Source organism: Jaculus jaculus, chromosome 16, assembly GCF_020740685.1.
Source record: "Jaculus jaculus isolate mJacJac1 chromosome 16, mJacJac1.mat.Y.cur, whole genome shotgun sequence".
Taxonomy (NCBI): domain Eukaryota; kingdom Metazoa; phylum Chordata; class Mammalia; order Rodentia; family Dipodidae; genus Jaculus; species Jaculus jaculus.
In genome coordinates, this window is record NC_059117.1 from 16,966,670 (window position 1) to 16,980,352 (window position 13,683).

The 13,683-nt window shown below is 41.8% G+C and overlaps 1 protein-coding gene across 1 annotated transcript in view; it reads right to left on the reverse strand.

Annotated features, from left to right (window-relative positions):
- The window catches only part of Ccdc146 (coiled-coil domain containing 146), a 148,363-nt gene that overhangs the window by 64,739 nt on the left and 69,941 nt on the right, over positions 1-13,683 (reverse strand). The gene's annotated exons all lie outside the window — the stretch shown is intronic.

Here is a 13,683-nt window from a genome sequence, read left to right on the forward strand (position 1 = left end):
ACACACACACACACACACACACACACACACACACGTGAAGTGGGCCCATCTGATCATTTCTGGCAGTGACTCACAGAAGCAACATTAGCGGCCTGACAAACGTGCCTGTGTGCACATTCATAGGTATGTATAAAGGGAAAGGATATCAACTTGATAATAATAGAGTTGTGAATGAGTTAATTTTATGTGAGATATATATTGCCTATACAGTTTAGAATCAAGGAGCCTTTGAATAAAAACTTACCAACTGTTTTCTCCTGATAGCTTGCTATCCAGGGAGAAGTCTCAAGTCACAAGGATATATAACTAAGGCCAGCATTACTCAATCTCAAGAACTTCATAAACCGGTGGGCAAATGTAAGTATCAAAGAGATTAAAATTCCTGAGTAAAAGCATCAAATGCAATAGCTAAATGTTTGAATGTTAACAGAGGGCAAAAGAATGCTTAGTGGGTATTATAAAGTGTTACCTTTAAGGTTAAAAACTCAGGCTCTTGGGCTGGAGAGATGGCTTAGAGGTTAAGCACTTGCCTGTGAAGCCTAAGGACTCCAGTTCGAGGCTCGATTCCCCAGGACCCACGTTAGCCAGATGCATAAGGGGGCACATGCATCTGGAGTTCTGGAGTTCATTTGCAGTGGCTGGAGGCCCTGGCATGCCCATTCTCATTCTCTCTCTGTGTCCCTCTCAAATAAATAAAAATGAACAAAAACAAAATTAAAAACTCAGACTCTTAGTTTATATACTAATATGAGCCAGTTAGCTGCCTTATAAATTTCTTTAAACACTTTAATTAGCTTGTAACTGAAAACAGCTATTACCCATGACAATTACACTAAGAATTACCCTGGAATTTCCTCAGAAAAGGGTGGATGTTTGGAAAGTATCACAGTTTACCAGGAAATTTGCCTTTTATGGTATTTAGAGACATAGTTTTTTGGCTTGTCTTTTTTTTTCGAAAAAGAGAAAACCATATCACAAGGATTATTTTTTTTTACTTAAAACCAATTTTGATAGGCAAAGTAATAGCAATGAATGGAAAACATTTAATAAATTCTAACAAACAGTTGTCCAAACACAGCTGTTTCTAGTTCAGTAAGTGGAGTGTTACAAAATATTTTAATGTGCTTTCCGGCAAAGATAAATAGCCTCCCTTCTGCATTTACAGTTATTACAGATTGGTTGTAACAGTTTAAGGATATTCCCATTTCTGTATGAGAAAAGGGAAGGAAGGTAGCATTTAAATCTTTTAAAATCCACAAGGTAGACCTAATCCTGGTCACAGTGGTATGCTCTGTGCCAGAGGTTACATGCCAACAGCATAAATAATCTACAAGTGGTTTTAGTGTACATGGTATTTTTCAAAAAATTAGAAAATTCATTGGTAACACTTAAAAATTAATAATATTCCAGGAAGACCTAAGCTTTCAGCTTTAATTGGAAAAAATATTGTATCTGTTGGCACTAGGGTTACTTTCCAATGCTGTCACCATCAGTTGGTGTTCATGAGAGACTGACTTTCACAGGTGCTGAGAGGCCGCCCTAGTAGCAGGAGTTAAAATCTGCTCTCTTCACTCAATCCATGGGCTGCGTGCTAAAACCCAGGCTGTCTAGGCTGTTTCGGTCATTTGTGTTATTTTGTTCTGTGTTTCTTTTTTTTTTTTTAATAATTTTATTTATTTATTTATTTGAGAGTGACAGACACAGAGAGAAAGACAGATAGAGGGAGAGAGAGAGAATGGGCGCGCCAGGGCTTCCAGCCTCTGCAAACGAACTCCAGACGCGTGCGCCCCCTTGTGCATCTGGCTAACGTAGGACCTGGGGAACCGAGCCTCGAACCGGGGTCCTTAGGCTTCACAGGCAAGCGCTTAACCACTAAGCCATCTCTCAAGCCCATCTTCTGTGTTTCTTTTGCTGGTGTGTGTATAGTATTTGTGGTGTATACAGATGTGCACACCTGTGTGTTTGTGTGCACACGAAGGCAAGAAGGGCATGTCAAGTGTCCTCCATCGCTCCTCTGAGTGTTTCCTCCACACAGATGCCCCAGCAGTTCCCCGATCTCTGCTCCCCATAGGCCTGGGGTTACAGGTGCCCATGGCCACGCTCACCTGTTTGCTTGGGTGTTGGGGAATGAACTTGGGCAGATCGGGTTTTCTCAGGCCCTCATGCTTGTGTAGCAAGCACTCTTACTCATCAAGCCAGCTCCACAGCCTAATTTATGTTATTTTTATAAACCTTGGAGCCATTTCAGACTAGCATCTTGCCATCTATTCACCCATCTACTTACCTTTGAAATACCACTCAACTGGTTAAAAGAATGACAACTCCATTTCTAAAACATGTGTGTAAGCTTTCTGGAAGGAATATTCCTCAGGGTTGAGTCTGTCTCACTTGCTTATATTTGTCCCTAACTGAGGATCAGAATGTCTAACTGTATTACCTGGGGATTAAGATTTGATGCCTTAGATTTTTAGATACTTTCTTTCTCTCTGTATATTTTATATTTTATTTATGTATTTTGGAGAGAGAGAATGGATGTTCCAGGGCCTTCAGCTACTGCAAATAAACTCCAGATGCATGTACCACCTTGTACGTCTGGCCTTCATGTGTCCTTGGGAATTGAACCTGGGTCCTTGGGCTTCTCAGGCAAGCACCTTAACCACTAAGAAATCTCTCCAGCCCTCTTTTTCTAAAACTTTATGGAAAGATGGCATAGAAATATCACATAAATATGCCTGGTGCTTTGTTAATTGAAATATTAAAAAAATTACATTTAATTATTTTACTACTTGGCTGTTGATGTACATTTTCAACAGAATAAAACATACATCATGGAATGACAAAGAAAAACTAAGCATGTCTATAAAGCCTGTGAGCAGACGTGTCAATCAGCTAAATTCTGTTGAGGATGAAAAACAGGAAACATCAAATTGACAAAGAAACTTTCCCAGTCTACAAATGTTGTTCTTGCAGTTCATGGTGTCTTTGGCACTGTACTGTCTCCACTTTGAAAGAAAAACAAATTGTCATGTGTAAGGGAAGAATGGATGAATGATGAAGAACTTACTCTAGCAGTTACCGTTTTAGCTGAAGTTTGAGCCAAATAGGAAGTGAGCATCTAGTCATGTAGTCAAATGAGAAAGTTCTTTCCAGGCATGCTGAACAACAGCAAACTAGGGATTCCAGGAGTGGGATTATCAGGGCAAAAAGAACTTATTCAGAAAAAGTTTCATCATTTCTGACTTCTGGTAAGATGGGACATTGGAAAGTAAGTAGGGACCATCTAGTCACCGCTGTATTTCCAAGGTCCAGCCCACATGGATCTCAAGTACTTGTTGACTAAAGAAATATTTACAAGTCAATGAGCGCACAGAAGTTAATATTCATTCAAGAAACAGTTATTAAATGGATGGATAATTCACAAAATAGATAAAAAATATTTACCAAACAAATAAACTGCCTGCATCTAAGTTAATAATCCATCTCTTAAAGCTTGTTTATGGTGAGAGATTGCTATGTGCCACATTGTTATGTTAGGTGCTATAAATAGATCATTTCATTTAATCTTCTCAAAACACCATAAAACTGACATATGATCCAAAATTTATAGGCAGGAAAGGAAACGAAACTCAAGAAGGCAGAGATACTTGAGCAAAGTCACAAAGCTGGACAGAGACTTCACAGGGATTTGACCACAATCCTACTTTGATTCATTTTTAAGTGACTCAGAGCAACTTGGCAACCTGACTGATGAAATAGCACAAAACCCAGGTAAAGCACTTTAGAGAATCCAGTTTGGCAGGTATAAAGATCACCTGGGTGTGCACAACAGCCACAGAAAGACATTCCATCCCATGGATGCTGGAATAAAGGGAGGGTAGAAGAAAATGCATGCGGTAATTTCATTTACAGTATGAAACCAACAGATAACAGTCAAAATTAATTATACAAATTCGAAGACACGGGGCTAGAGAGCTGGCTTAGTGGTTAAGGTACTTGCCTGTAAAGCCTAAGGACCTGGCTTTGATTCCCCAGTGCCCACATCAGCCAGATGCACAAGGTGGTGCATGCATCTGGAGTTTGGTTGCAGTTGCTGGAGGACCTGGTGCACCCTCTCTCTATCTTCCCCTTCCTCTCTCTCTCTCTTTCTCATAAGTAATATGGAGAGATAGCCAAGTCAGTAAAGTGCTTGCCTTGCAAGTGTGATGAGCTGAATTCCATCTCTAGAGACCATGTAGAAGAAACTGATCATGGTGGGCTGTGCTATAACCCTATTTCTGGGGAACATAGAGACAAGTGGATCCATGGGGATCACTGACCGGCCAGTTTAGCTTATGCAGAGAGCTCCAGGCCAGAGAGAGAGACCCTACCTTACAAGAAAATAAAGGTGGATATTGTGTGAGGAATAAAACTTAAGGTTGTCCTCTGGCCTTCATGCATGCACACGCACCTGTGCATGCACACATATCTTTAAAAATTAGAAGATGAGGGCAGTACATGATAGAATGAATATAAAACTAACCATTATTTTTAAAAGTACAAATATATCTAAATTGCACAAACTATAATACAAATAAAGAAAGACATTTACAAATGTAAAGGAAAGAAAAGTCTCAGAAGAGAGTTACGATAGGAGAGAGAAGATATGGGGGAAGGGTGACATTCAGAAGGTGAAATTTTGGAATAGTATTTTGCATATATAATACTACTTTAATTATAAAATTTCAAAGTAATTGCTAAAATTAAAAAAGATGAGACGGGTGTGGTGTCACATACCTTTAATCCCAGCACTCAGGACTCAAAGTAGGAGGATCTGCATGAGTTCAAAGTTACCCTGAGACTATTTAATTTCCAGGTCAGCCTGGGCTAAAGCAGAACCCTATCTCAAAAAACAACAACAACAACAACAAAAAACCCAACAACAACAAATGAACATAACACTCTTTTCAAGTTGGTGTACATAGAGACCATTTGTATTTTACTACAAATCAAAATTAGGTCATATACTAAAGAAAAAGACCTGAATCTACTTTCTATAATCACACTGCTGGTAGGAGAATTATTCTGAAACAGTTTTGTCCTACTGTGGGATGGTGAATGAATAATTGTAACAGTATATTTGTAATCTAGGGTTTTTAAAGTGTGTGTGTGTAGGTAAATGTATGGGGGTGAACTTGTGTGAGGGTGTGTGTGTATGTATGTGTGCGCATGTATAGAGGCCAGAGGACAAGAGCCAATAGCAATCTCAGGCACACAGTCCACCTTTTTTGAGGCAGGTTCTCATGGCTGGGAGCTCACCAGTTAGGCTAGACTGACTAGCCAGTTCTATCTCTTCTTCCCAAACTCTGGGATTGCAGGTACATGCCACCACACCCGGCATTTTTACAGGTGTTCTGGGGATTGAACTCAGGTCCTCATGCTTGTGAGGTAAGCACTTGACCAGCTCAGTTATCTCCCAAACCCTAGACCAGGATTTAAAAAAAATATTTTTATTTTATTTATTTATTTTGAGGCAGAGTCTCACTCTAGCCTAGGCTGACCTGGAGTTCACTATGTAATCTCAGGCTGGCCTTGAACTCACGGTGATCCTCCTACTTCTGCCTCCTGAGTGCTGGGATTAAAAGCATGATCCAGGGCTGGAGGGATGGTTTAGCGGTTAAGGTGTTTGCCTACAAACCCAAAGGACCCAGGTTCAATTCCCCAGGACCCACATTAGCCAGATATACAAGGGGGCACATGCATCCGGAGTTTGTTTGCAGTGGCTGGAGGCCCTGGCATACCCATTCTCTCTTTCTCTCTCTCCCTCTTTCTCTGTCAAATAAATAAATATGAAAGCGTGAGCCACCACACCCAGCTATTTTTCATTTTAGAGAGAGAGAGAGAGAGAGAGAGAGAGAGAATGAGAAAGAAAATGGGCACATCAAGGCCCCTAGCTACTGCAAACAAACTCCAGATGCATGTGCCACCATGTGCATCTGGCTTATATGAGCTTTGGGAAATCAAGCCTAGGTATGCAGGTTTCATGGGCAAGTACCTCAACTGCGAAACCATCTCTCCAGCACTAAGCCAGGGTTTTAATGTGTAAAAAATGACCACTGTAAGACAGGTGGCTAAGTAAATTTGCTATTACTGACTGAATTGGCACTTCATGATGTATTTTATCTTGAAAACAAGTATGTATATTCCCCAGCTTTGTCCACTGAGTGTCTCCAGTCTCCAGCGTCCTGTCTACTAAAAGCATTTTCCACTGAAAGAAACAGGGTCACTTTGGAGAAGTGACTGACTTTCAGGTCTGGAACATGGAAAGAAACGTCACAGCAGAAAGCAAAAGTTACCAAAAGGGACTTAGTTATGTCAAAAGTCTCCCACTGGCCACGCTGGACCAGGTTGGCTGTCAATAAAGACAATGGCCTCAAAGAAATGGGATAAGTATGTTTAGATGAGTTCAAAATAAGGCTTAAAGACAAAGCAATACTTCTCACCTTTACGGGATAGCATGGAACAGACTGAGCATTTTGAAAACTGGATAAATCAAAGAAATGAATGAAATATTTATCATGCCTTTCCTGAAAGAACTGTGTCTTCAGATAAGCAAACAGTTGAAAACTTCCGTTTTGAAGAATTCCAGTTAGTACACAAAGAAGAAATGACGGTGCTACGCTGGCATTTGCAGCTCCTAATGATTAGCAAAGCCAGACAAGGATCTCAACCAATGGCTTCTAAGAAACCACCAAAGAAGACCAGTGTTAAGTACCTTGGGCGAAAGATCACAGTGGCAATTAAAATGCACTCTTGCCTAGAAAAGAGAAAGGACTTTACGTGTGATCCAGATCAAACCTCCACAAGCTAAGCCTTGATTAATGTAAAGGAAATATATGATCAAAATCCCAACTCTGAGAAACTTGGTGGGGCAAATGACCCAACTTCTTAAGCAGCAAACTTCATCTTTAAGTCTACCTCCTGTCACGTAGGCTAGAATCAAATAGCAACCTGTGGTGGCTTACCTGTTAGCCACTGAAAACCTATTATCTTTTAAATGCCAACTTCAAACACACAGCCAGCACCATGCTTAATTATGGTGGCTGAATGCATAAAAATGAAAACAGGAGTAGATATAAAATACAACATCTAAGGATGCCCACATCAGTACTGAAATTAGAAATCAAAAGGGGACTGGAGAGATGACTCAGTGGTTAAAAGGCACTTGCTTGCAAAGCCTGATGGCCCAGGTCCAAGTCCCCAGCACCCATATAAGGATACACCCACAAAGTGGTGCGTGTATCTGGAGATCATTTGCAGTGGCAGGAGGCTCTGGCATGCCCTGCACTGTCTCTCTCTCTCTCTTTCCGCCTCTTTCTCTCTCAAATAATTTCTTTTTTTAAAAATAAACCAAAAGACATATTAGAAAAAATTCAAACACTGGAAATACAAAGGGTTAATACATAACTCATACTTGAAAAAGAAATGCAATGGTTGGAAATATAAAAGGTTAATACATGTATTTAAACAGGTTTGTTTATTTTTGCATGTGTATGTGTGATGTACATGTGTACATGCCTGTTCATATGTGTGTAGGTGCTTGTGTGGGGGGCCAGAGTTTGAGGTCAAGTCTTCCTCAATTAGTCTACCTGGTTTTTGTTGTTGTTGTTGTTGGTTATTTTTTGAGGCAGGGTCTCTTGTTGAACATAGAGCTAACCAATTTGGTTAGGCAAGATGGTCAGCAAGCCCTAGGGTGCCTTCTAGCTCTGCCTCCCCAGGGTGGGGATTGCAGGCATACACCACCAGACCCAGATTTTTTCTTTTGATGAGAGAGAGAGAGAGAGAGAGAGAGAGAGAGAGAGAGAGAGAGAGAGAGAGAGAATTGGCGCACCAGGGCCCCCAGCCACTGTAATTGAACTCCAGCGATGTGCGCCATCTTGTGTGCATGTGCAACCTTGTGAGCTTGCCTCACCATGTGCATCTGGCAAAGGTGGGCTCTGGAGAGTCAACCACGGGCCCTGGGCTCCCCAGGCAGGCACCTTAACCACGGAGCCGTCTCCCAAGCCTCAGACCCAGACTTTTTCCATGAGTGCTGAGGCTTCATGTGCAGGTACTCATGCTTGTTCACAAGCACTTTACCTACTGCGCCATCTTCCCAGCTCCATAAATGCTGTTGTATCTCTAAAAGAGGGCAGGAGAGATGACTCAGCACTTAAGGCACTTGCCTGCAAAGCCAAAGGACCCAGGTTCAATTCCCAGGACCCACATAAGCCAGAGGTACAAGGTGGCACATGTGTCTGGAGTTCATTTACAGCAGCTGACCGCTCCGGCACGCCCATTCCACTCCCCCATCTATCTGCCTTTGTCTCTCTCTTAAATAAATAAATGAAATGCTAAGAGAAAGCACAATAGAAGAGATCTCACAAAAATTCACAAACCAGGTGTGGTGGCACATACCTTTAATCCTCAGCATTCAGCAGGCAGAGGTAGGAGGATCACCATGAGTTCGAGACCACCCTGGGACTACTTAGTGAATTTCAAGTCAGCCTGAGATAGGACTAGACCCTACCTCAAAACAAACAAACAAACAAAAACAACAACAAAAAACATAAGTCGCTGAAAATACAAATTTCTAGTAATTTATGAAAAAATTACCTAGCCTCATTAATAATCCAGAAAATTAAAATTAAATAAATCAGTTATTTTGGGCATAAAATATTGAATTTGATAACAATGGTAATAGTTAGACTTTTTTCAGTGTTGGGAATTAAATAAAAAACAGGTAAAATATTTTAGGGCTGGAGAGATTGCTTAGCAATCAAGGTGCTTGCCTGCAAAGCCAAAGGACCCAGGTTCAGTTCCCCAGGTCCTGCATAAACCAGATGCACAAGGTGGCACTTGTGTCTGGAGTTAGTTTGCAGTGGCTGGAGGCCCTGGTGTGCCTTTTCTCTTTCTATCTTCCCCTTTCTTTCTCCCTCCCCCACTCTCAAGTAAATTAAAAAAAAATGTGAGAAAAATATTTTAAATAAAATATTTTAGATACAGATTGGTCTATACTGTTGAAACTGAATCATGTCCACATATGAGGCATTTGAAAAGCACACTTGGAGACTCTCAATGCTTCTGTAAGACCCAAAGAAATGCTATTACATTCTAAAATCCCAGGAGCACTGTACTAGGTAATTTAAATATGGACAAGCCTCATTTTTTTTTTTTTTGTAGCACTATTTTCTAGCACTAAAGACATAGTCTTAGCATCAAAATTAGGACATGTGTGCAGCTTCCGCCAGGCCTGTGTGTGCTCAGGCGGCTTTGCTCATCTATGAAACGTAGGCTGATGTGGATAAGATCTAGCAGGACTTCCTGAGGTTTTATGGTGCTGTGAAAAGTAAGCTTGAATTTGCTGCGTAAATATTAAATTGCTAAATAAACTCTAAAAGCAATTTATTCTATTTCATGCTAATTCAATTGCTACCTGAAAAGATTATCTTATAATTGCTCTAGTAACAGTGTTTTAAAAAACATGAAAAAACTTGAGCTAGTCAAGTGAATTGCTATGATAGCCCACAATTTCACAGCAGATTCCTTTCAACATTTGGAAACTGCATATGTTGGCTCAAACTTCACAGTGGTATTTATTGAACTACTTGAAACTCAGATGGTCTGAAAGTTTATTTAGCTTTATCAATGAACATGATTTTATAAACAAAAGCAATTATTGACAAGACTGCCCCTGTCAGAAGGTAGAAGATGTTTATCTTTATGCCCTAGGGCTCTGATTGCAGACATGTCCCCAGCTTTGAGCTCCATATCTGTCATGAAAACATTTTTGCTTTACCTAGGGACCTAATATCTCCATTAAACAAAGGACCGTGATAAATTTTTCCTCCCTCCTTTCTCTCATTCTTTCTCCCGTGCTTCTTGATTCTCTTTTTGCCATCCTCATCTCGTGTTCATCTCGGTGGGCTCTGCTTCCCTCCACTGCGCTGTACTGTTGTGTTCAGTGTCTGGGTGTGAGGAGGAGGGAAACAGAAGACTGGCCTCATAATAAGCATCAGATGGTAGCTATTTGTGGATCTGGGGGCAACAGCAGCTTCAATCACCTGATAGGCTAGACCGGAGGAGGAAAAACAATCTCCAGTCCATGTGCTGTCTAAAAAGCAACAATCTCTAATCTTTAACCCTAATGCAGAGGAAAACATATTCAAGGGAGGAAATAAAAGGCAGAGCAGCAAATGTAGGAAGAAAAAAAAAAAAACACCCTAAAGTCTCAAATATACTGATTTCGTGTTTTTATATGTTTTCTGTGTCCAGCCAAGTGTAACAATACTCATAAAGCCACATCTTAATTTTGTGCCTCTGTCAGGATCTTTAGCAACTTAAGCCCAGGTTTGTTAAATTTAGTTCTATGGGATATAGGTCTAAACTTGCTGTTTGCATTAACAAATTTCCTTTTTAAAATCCCCCCCACACATTTTTTTCCCTAAACACTGCTTTTCCCACTCTCCATTGGATTTTGACTGGAGGGGTGGTGGTTCAGGGTGTGTAGCAGACAGCTCCACAATGCTGGATGTCTGTCCAAACCAGACACAATTTATGAGAGGAACAGAATGCATTTCAGACTTACAGATCCAGGGGAAGTTCTATCTATGGGGGTAGAAGCTGGCCCCCTTTCACAGATCCAAGCAGAGAAAACCCACCAGCAGCCAGCAAATGCCAAAAAGCAGCAAGTATGACCCCAGAGCTCAGACTGCTCTCCATCCCTGTGGGCTGGAACTCAGATCCACCCCCCGCCCCTGGGGCAACCCCTTGTAGCAGAAGTCTGCCTGCTAGGGGCTGAAGTTGCAAACTCAATTTTTAAAAATATATTATTTTAGAGAAAGAGATGAAGCAGATAGAAAGGATGGGCACAGCAGGGCCTCCAGCCCCTGCAAACAAACTCCAGATGCCTCCTTGTGCATCTGGCTTACGTGGGTCCTGGGGAATTGAACCAGGGTCTTTTGACTTTGCAGGCAAGCGCCTTAACTGCTAAGCCATCTCTCCAGCCCTGCAAACTCAGTTTTTTTTCTTTCAAACTCAATTTTAATAAAGCACCTGAGTCTGTGAGGCCACACATTCAAACTATGACAGGGTATTTAAGAGAGCTAATCCTAACAAGGAAGAAGAGGAAGTCCTTCAGCTCAGACATCATCCTGCAGAGTGGTAGCTATGTGCAGGCTTGGTGCCAACTTTGTCGCCTAACTTGGAGAAAGTGACTGTAAAAGTAGCCATTCCAGGGGTAGCAGTAGGAGAACCAGTGCCCTGGCAGAGTGGGCGGGGACTGAAGTGTTCTGGAAAGGTGAACCCATGCAAAGGCCAAATAGTTTCTTGGTAAGAGCTGGCTCTCTGCAACCTCAAGACCCATGAAGCCAGGAGTGTGTCTGGCTTGCATCCTGGTTATCCCCAGGGTTAGCACAGAGCCTGGTCCAATAAATGCATAGAAATTTCTGGGTGGATGGCTAGCTGAAAAGAAGTATGCCTTCATAATTTTCTGCTGAAGTTGATGAGCCTGTTCACATTTAGAATTGTGAAATGCTGTATCTGCAGGGGATTTTAGAGGTCTAATCTAACCTTTTGTTCAATATTACAGGTGGCAAAACCAAGGACTAGTGTCCCCAAGGCCTTGTTAAGGGGTAAGAGTTAGCAGGAGGGTCTCCATTACAGAATCAACGGTTGTAACTCTAAACCTCTTTCAAAAAATACACCTATTTGTAAATAGAGAAAGGAGGAGGAAGAAGAAGACAATGGGCATGCTAGGGCCTCCAGCCCCTGCAAACAAACTCCAGATGCATGCGCCACTTGGTGCATCTGGCTTTACATGGATGCTGGGGAATCAAACCTTTAACTGCTAAGCCATCTCTCCAGCCCCATATTTTGGCATTTTTGAGATAGTCACAGTCATGTTTAAGTTCCTAGGTGAACTGGAAAGATGGCTTAGCAGTCAAAGTGCTTGCCTGTGAAACCTAAGGACACATGCTTGACTCTCCAGGACCCATGTAAGCCAGACACACAATGTGACGTAAGCATATGATGCTGCACATGTGCACAAGGGGGCATATGTGTCTGGAGTTTGATTGCAGGGGCTGAGGCCCTAGCCTACCAATTTTGCCCCTCCCTCCCTCCCTCCCTCCTTCCCTCTTTCCCTCATATAAAATAAAAGACCAGTCTGTTGGGCTTGCCTCAAAAAATATTACATATGACTAGTGTAGCTTTTGTTTCTACTTTGACATCCGTATGCATAGAAATGGTTGCAGGTGGATTTTTATCAACTATCAAAGCTCATGGCTTATTACTCATACATGTTAACATTATCTGAACAATTCTGAGTCAATGCAGGTGAAGCTGCAATATGGAATGGCATCCAGGTTAAGAGAAAGGAAGGGCCAAGTAGTTGTACAGCTCCTGACAATAAACATTAGTGGTTTCTCCTACTCTGGAGTTTGCACTGCAAGCAACAGGAAATGACTCAAATCATAGGTAACCTGAAAGGAGAAGCAGCAGAAATAAGAAGGCTGAGCCTCTGAATGTTAGGCTCTTTCAATCACATTAAAAATGATTTCTTATGAGTAACTTGGGTAAGGAACTATCAGTGTTTCAACAATGACCATTAAAACTGTAATATTTGGGCTGGAGAGATGGATTAGCGGTTAAGTGCTTGCCTGTGAAGCCTAAGGACCCCAGTTCAAGGCTTGATTCCCCAGGACCCACGTTAGCCAGATGCACAAGGGGGTGCACGCGTCTGGTGTTCATTTGCAGTGGCTGGAGGCCCTGGCGCACCCATTCTATCTGCCTTCTTTTTTTCCCTCTCTCTCACTCTCAAATAACAAAGGTAAACAACCCCCCACCAAAAAACAAAACAAAACAAAACAAATTAATGTGTGCCATTATTCCCAGCATTCAGGAGGCAGAGGTAGAAGGATCGCCATGAGTTCAAGGCCACCCTGAGACTACAGAGTGAATTCCAGGTCAGCCTGGGCTAGAGTGAGACCCTACCTCAAAACAAACAAAAAATTATAATATTTGGGGCTGGAGAGTTGGCTTAGCAGTTATGGTGCTTGCCTGCTCTATAGTCTGCTGTGTATTTCAGTTGATTCAGAAGCCTGAAGGAGTTGTACTATGTTTTTTTAAATTTTTATTTATGTTTTGAGAGTGACAGAGAAAGAGGCAAAGAGAAAGAAAGGGAGAAAATGGGCATGCCAGCGCCTCCAGCCACTACAAACAAACTCCAGATGCATGTGCCAACTTGTGCATCTGGCTTACGTGGGTCCTGGAGAATTGAGCCTCGAACCAGGGTCCTTAGGCTTCACAGGCAAGCACTTAGCCACTAAGCCATCTCTCTAGCCTGCACTGTAGTTTCTTCATGGTAGGTGCAGACTGGAGAAATTTCTAGCCTGAATCTCATTTATGACAGATTAAGAGGCTTGTAAGACATATCAAAGAGCTGAACTGTTATTCTAGCCTTCCAAAACAAAACAATTCTTGGTCTCTCTATGGGATCCCCAAATCAGGATTCGTTTGCATGTTTTTTGTAGTGCTAGGGATTGAACCCAGAGCCTTGTGCGTGTAAAGTGGGCGTTCTACCTAACAGCTACCACCCCAGGCTGCTAGGATTTTGCTTAAAGGTATTTGTTTTGTTCATTTGAGAGCAGGGTCTTGCTCTGTAGTCCT